The following is a 7,111-nucleotide window of genomic DNA, read 5'->3' on the forward strand; positions in this document are numbered from 1 at the left end:
GGATAAGTGCTGCTAATAAACTACAAAATAGTGTGTCCATAGGTATCTACCTTCCAGATAAAGAAATGGAAGATTACCTTACCCATGTGAATCTTTTCCATCTTGAATCATCTTCCATCCTAGAGGAAACCACTGTGTTTGGACATTGGTTTAACCATTGTATTAATCATGACTTAAGTTTTCTTTTTCTTTCTTTATTTTTTTTGACTTAAGTTTTCTATGTTTTATATTGCTTTAACATCTTTGAGGTCTTGCTGCCTGGAGAGACTGCCCCTCCCAGGACTAGCTAATTCTTTTTTTTTTTTTAACCTAATAATAGGCAAAAATTTTACAAACATTACTTATATTAGTGGTAACTGTGGAGCTGGAAAACATTGTGTCCTCTCCATGCTGCCTGGTGAGAATCGCTAATAGTGTGGTGGAACTTGTGACCCTTTCCAAGGCCATGGCTTTTGCAGTCTGCATATGTCAGCCCTCCCATTTCCCTGTGCTTGCGAACTGGTTTGGTCACCCACTGAGTGTCAGGATTTCTTCTGACAGCTTTATGGAATGGATCAATGAGGATAACCTCAAAGAATTTGTATGTGGAATCTTCATTAACCCAGTAAAAATTCAAGACTCAATCCCAGGGGCATCCAGCTTCCTCCTCTGCAACAGACTGAAGGTGTGTGGGCAAACTAGCTGGTTAACACCATGATGGACAGGCTTGCTGTAGGCTGTACTCTTAAACTGGGCATTTGTGGCCACTACATCACACACGAATCCAATATGTGACATAAGCTTACTTGGCCTTGTACTCCAGTCTGCATGCTTTAATTGGGCTGGGTTGGGTGGGTGTTGGGGGGTGCCCTATTAAGTGCATAGTGCTGGCGGTACTGCCAGCAGTGCACCCTGAGAAGAAAGTGCATTACATTGGACTGCTTCTTCCTCCATAGCTCCTGGATGTACTTCTAAGTGCCCCTCTTGGCTTGCCTTTCAGCTGATGGCTGCTGCCAGACAAAGGCAGGACTAGCTTTTTAAAGATTTTTTTTTGAGAGAGAGAGGATAGAGAATAGGGGCAGGGAAGAGGGAGAAGCAGGCTCCTCACTGAGCAGGGGGCCTGATGTGAGGCTGGATCCCAGGACCCTGAGATCATGACCTAAGCCTGAGGCAGATGCTTAACAGATTGAGCCACCCAGGTGCCCAGAACCTGGAAATTTAGAGCAAAAATCAAGAAACACCAGCTGGAAAACTCCGTCTCTAAAACAAAAGTATTTTTTATGTTTAAAAGAAAATATTAACAGATTTTCCAAAGGCAGACACTTAACCAACTGAGCCACCTAGATGCCCAAGGACTAGCTAATTCTTAAGATAGTAAATAACTTCTTTGGAAGTTCACCTTTCATATGCAAACCAGCTACTCCAGAGCTCATACTTCAACCACCTTCTTTATCTTTTTTTTTATTTTTTTTTAAGATTTTACTTATTTACTTATGACAGACACAGAGAGGCAGAGGAGACACAGGCAGAGGGAGAAGCAGGCCCCATGCAGGGAGCCCGATGTGGGACTCGATCCCGGGACTCCAGGATCACACCCCAGGCAGAAGGCGGGCGCTAAACTGCTGGGCCACTGGGGCTGCCCCACCTTCTTTATCCAGTATTTCTCCTGCCCTAAATCAACCTAGGGCTAGGTAGCCAACAACTCCTATGATCCAGAGCCCACTGGAATTACTCAAACTGCACAGTATTTAGCTTTACCCTGCACTGCCTTGCCTTTCCTGAGGAAATTCCAACACAGCTCTGACCTATGCTTTGCCCTCACTCCTGTTTTCTGCCTCCTGACTGAACTGGTACTTCTCTATATGATCCTGCATTACTTGGTGTGCCCCCTTCTCTTGGGACTGTAGTAACAAACTTTCAATGGCATTACCCTGTGTTATTATCCAATCACCTTTATAATTTAAGGCTTTTGCACAAACCAGTTGGCACAGGGTGACCTGTTTGGTGCACTTGCACTTTGACCATTACTGCCTTTTGCGGTATCTGCACATTCTTCTGTGGTTTTCCAACCTAAATTGTGATAAGAGACTGACCCCAGATTTATGCTTTGTATAGTTCCTATGCCTGGGTGTATGAGAGGTCCCCAATCAACATTAATAACAAAGTGTCCTACTGGATGAGAAGTCATAGAAGCATCTAGGGATAAGTGGCATACACTAAAAGAGGCACAGTGAAGGCTTCCTGGAAAGTGGAAAGCACAGAGTGGTTATCCTCAGACTGATCCACTGGCCTGGCAACATCACTAGAGCACCACCAAGGGCCACCATGGAAGGCTTTTATATAAAAGCTTATATAATTAAACATTTAATAATCATATGTATAACAACTATGTGATAATATCTATATACTTAAAAAATTATGGAAGAAAAGAAAGGGACACTGATTGGCTTTCGTGCCTCTTCAACATAACTTATACATTAACATTTGCTAAAATGCACTAATCGAAAAGCTTCATAGTCTTAATACTGTGTCTCATATATAGTTATACCTGGGGATTGTGCCAAATTTAAACATGATATCCACTATAATCTTTAAAAAGTAATTAAAAAGAGGGGTGCCTGGGCTGCTCAGTTGGTTAAGCATCTGCCTTCAGCTCAGGTCATGATCCCAGGAGGGTCCTGAATCTAGCCCCGAGGCGGGCTTCCTGCTCAGTGCGGAGCCTGCTTCTTTCTTTTCCTTCTGCTTCTCCCTCTGGTTGTGTGCTCTCACTCTCTTCCTGTCGAATGAATGAATGAATGAATGAATGAATGAATAAATAAATAAATAAAATCTTTAAAAAGCTGCCAAGAATTCTACAATCACAACAAATTCTGCCAACAATTGGAGGAAAATTGGAAGCACATCCTTTACTATTTGAGCCTCTAGATAAGAATGCAGACTGACCCATTCCCTGGTTTCTGCCTTGCAAAATCCTGGCTAAGCCATGCCAACACTTCTGGCCTACAGAAACTGTGAAGTAATAAATGAGGATTGTTTCAAGCCACTAAATTTGTGGCAAGAATAGAAAGCTAATACAGACATGTACACTATTGATTTTTTTCTTTTTTTAAGATTTTATTTATTTATTCATGAGAGACAGAGAGAGAGAGAGAGAGAGAGAGGCAGAGACACAGGCAGAGCGAGAAGCAGGCTCCATGCAGGGAGCCTGATATGGGACTCGATCCCAGGACTCCAGGATCACGCTCTGGGCCAAAGGTGACGCTTAACTGCTAAGCCACCCAGGCATCCCTGATTTTCTTGTAATAGTGTGTTCCATGAAATAAGCATACCAAATTTATCCTTCCTTTTTTCTATTGGTGCAAGTTTGGATTTTTTTTTCACTTAAAGGTATACATTTTTTTTTCAGATTTGATTGAGATATAATTGACATACAGCACTAAGTTTAAGATATACAGCATAATGATTTGACTTACATATATTGTGAAATTAATTCCACAATAAGTTTAGTTAACATCTATTATCTCCTAAAGATACAAAAAAATTTAAAAAAAGAAATTTTTTTTTTCTTGGGATGAGAACTATTAGGATTTACTCAACAATTTTCAAATATACCACACAGTGTTAACTATGATCACACTTTATTTTTGCTCTTGTTGCCTTTGCTTTTGGTGTTAGTTCCCCCCAAAATTATTGCTAAGACCGGTCAAGGAACTTATCAGCAATATTTTCTTCTAGGAATTTTATGGTACTGGGCCTTAACCTCAAGTTTTTAATCCATTTTGAGTTAATTTTTGCGTATGGTGTAAAAACGTGGTCCAGTTTTCCCAGCACCATTTATTGAAGAGACTGTCCTTTTCCCCACTGTACACTATTAACTCTGTTGTCATAAATTGACAAAAAATCTGTGACTTTATTTCTGGGCTATTAAGTTTCACTGATATATGTGTCTGTTTTTATGCCGACACTGTAACTTTGATGATCTTTTGTTTAATTTTGATTAACACTTTGCAATCAGGAAGTGTGATACTTCCAGCTTCCAGTTTTGTTCTTCTGCTTCAGGATTGCTTTGGCTATTCAGGTTTGTTGTGGTTCCATTCAAATTTTAGGAATGTTTATTTTATTTCTGTGAGAAATGCCATTGGAATTTTGATAGGGATTGTACTGAATCCATAGATTGCTTTGGGGTGCATGTACATTTTAACAATATTAATTTTTCCAATCCATGAGCATGGAATATCTTTCATGTATTTATGTATTCTTCAATGTCTTTATCACTGTCTTATAGTTTTCACTGTACAGGTCTTTCACGTCCTTCATTAAATTTACTCCTAGGTATTTTATTCTTTTTGATGCAATTGTACATGAATTGTTTTCTTAATTTTTCTCTTTCTTAAGTAGGCTCCATGCCCAGCGTGGAGCCCAGTGTGGGGCTCAAACTCATGACCCTGGTACCCTGAGATCAAGATCTGAATTGAGATCAAGAGTTGGATGCTTAATAGACTGAGCCACTCAGGTGTCCCCTTAAATTCTCTAACAGTTCATTATTAGTATATGGAAGCAGAATAGATTTTTGTATATTGATTTTATATCCTTCAACTTTACTAAATTCACTTATTCTAATAGTCCTTTTGGTGAAGTCTTGAGGGTTTTCAATATATCATGTCATTTGCAAATAGTGACATTTTTACTTCTTCAGTTCCAATTTTGATACATTATCTTTTGTTGTTCTGGTTAGGACTTCCAACACTATGTTGAATAAAAGTGGTGAAAGCAGGCATTGCTGTTTTGTTCCTGATCTTATAGGAAAAGCTTTCTGATTTTTCCTAGAGTATGTATGTTAGCTGTCAGCTTGTCATAAACGGCCTCTATTAAATTGAGGTACATTCCCTCTATATCCACTTTGTTAAGTTATTACCATGAATCATTGTTGGATTTTGTTAAATGCTTTTTTTGGCACCTATTAAAATGATATGACTTTTTTGTGATTTTTAAAAAAGTTTTTAATTCCAGCTAGTTAAAACACATTTCATTATTTTCAGGTGTCCTATATGTACAATATAGTGATTCAAATGGTTTTTATCCTTCATCTTGTTAATACGGTATATGACATTGATTCTTTCCATTTGTGACTTCTTTGATTTCTTTCAGCAAAGTCTTAACGTTTTCATCATACAGATCTTTCACTTCTTCGGTTAAATTTCTTCCTAGGTACTTTTTGTTTTTAATGCTATTGTAAATGGAATTATTCTCATTCTTTTTCAAATGTTTTATGATCAGGGTGTAATATTGTAGCCGAGTTTTGTATGTTGCTTTTATATGCTGAAAACTTACTAAAATCCTTGATTAGTTCCAACTAGTTTTTGGTTGAGTCTGGCATTTCTCTTTTTTTTTTTTTAATTTTATTCATTCATGAGAGACACAGAGAGAGAGAGAGAGGCAGAGACACAGGCAGAGGGAGAAGCAGGCTCCATGCAGGGAGGCCCACATGGGACTCGATCCCAGGATTCCAGGATCATGCCCTGGGCTGAAGGCGGCGCTAAACCGCTGAGCCACCAGGGGCTGCCTGAGTCTGGCATTTCTTATATAAAAAATTGATATGATTTGCAGATAGCAACAGTTTTTCTTCTTTTTAAATTTAGACAACTTTGATTTCTTTGTCTTGCCTAATTGCTCTAGATAGGACTTCCAGGACTATACTGAATAGGAGTGGTGAGAGTGGGTACCCTTGTTCAGAATTTTAGAGGAAAACCTTTTTTCTCTATTGAGTCGAACATTAGCTGTGGGTTTGTCATGTATAGCCTTTATTATAATGAGATTTCATACCCAATCTTTCAAGGTTTTTTAAAATTATAAGATGTTGCATTTCCTCAAATGCTTTTTCTATGTTAAGATGATGATGTTAATGTTTCATTTTATTTATTTTTTATTTTTAAGGTTTCATTTTATTAATGATGTATTGTTATACTTATTGATTTGTGTATATTGAACCTCCTTGCATCTCAGGGAAAAATCTCAATTGGTCATAGTGTATAATCCTTTTAATATATTTTTGAATTTGGTTTGCTAATATTTTTTGAGACTTTTTGCTTCTATATTCATCATTGTATTGGTATATAATTTAATTTTAACCTCATTATCTGGATTTGGGTATCAGAATAATGCTGGTAGATGCCTTGTGGAATGCATTTAGAAGTGTTTCCTCATCTTCAATTTTTCTTGAAAGAGTTTGAGAAGGATTGGCATTAATTCTTCAAGTGTTTGGTAGAATTAGGTAATAAAGCCACGTGGTTCTGGGGTTTTGTGTGTTGAGAGGTTTGTAATTACTGATTCAATGTACTTATTAGTAATTAGTCTGTTCAGATATTCTACTTCTTCATGATTCATTTTGGTAGATTTATGTTTCTAAGATGATTACATTTTTTTTAGGTTGTCCAGTTTTTTGGCATATAATTGTTCATAGGAGCCTCTTATCCTTTGTATCAGTTATAAGGTTTACTTTTTCATTTGTAATTTTGTTGATTTGGGTCCTTTTTTCATTGGTTAGTCTAGCAAAAGATTTGTCAATTATGTTTATTTTTTGAAAGAATGAACATTCTTATTTATCTTTTCTATTATTTCCCTTTTTCTATTTATATTTCTGTTCTAAGCCTTATTACTTCTTTCCTTCTGCTAACTTTGGGTTGTTTGTTTTGTTCTTTTTCTAGTTCCTAAAGGTTTGAGTTAGATTACCTATTTGAGATCTCTCGTTTCTTAATGTAGGGGTTTTTTGTTAGGAACAACCTCCTTGGAAATCTTTTTGCTGCGTCCTATAAATTTTCATATGTTGTGTTTCCATTGTTTGTCTTGATACTTTCTAATTTCCTCCTTATTTAATTCATTGGTTATTCAGTAGAGTGTTTAATTTTGAAGTGCTTTTGTATCTTCCAGTTTTTTTTCCTGTTTTTTATTTTCATGCCATTGTGGTCAGAGAGAAGATTCTTGGTAGAATTTCAGTATTTGAATTTGTTTGAATTATTTTGTGGCCTAACATATGGTCTTAGATAATTTCAGGTGTGCTTACATAGAATTTGTATTCTATGGTCAGAGAGAATATTCTGTATATGTGTGGTAGATCCATTTGGTCTACGGTTGT

General features: G+C 37.2%; 1 pseudogene; it reads right to left on the reverse strand.

Moving 5' to 3' along the window:
• Positions 1–237: 237 nt before the first annotated feature.
• On the reverse strand, positions 238–6,363 carry LOC112666996 (60S ribosomal protein L15-like; annotated as a pseudogene).
• Positions 6,364–7,111: the final 748 nt, after the last annotated feature.

Source organism: Canis lupus, chromosome 20 (genome assembly GCF_003254725.2).
Source record: "Canis lupus dingo isolate Sandy chromosome 20, ASM325472v2, whole genome shotgun sequence".
NCBI classification, from domain to species: domain Eukaryota; kingdom Metazoa; phylum Chordata; class Mammalia; order Carnivora; family Canidae; genus Canis; species Canis lupus.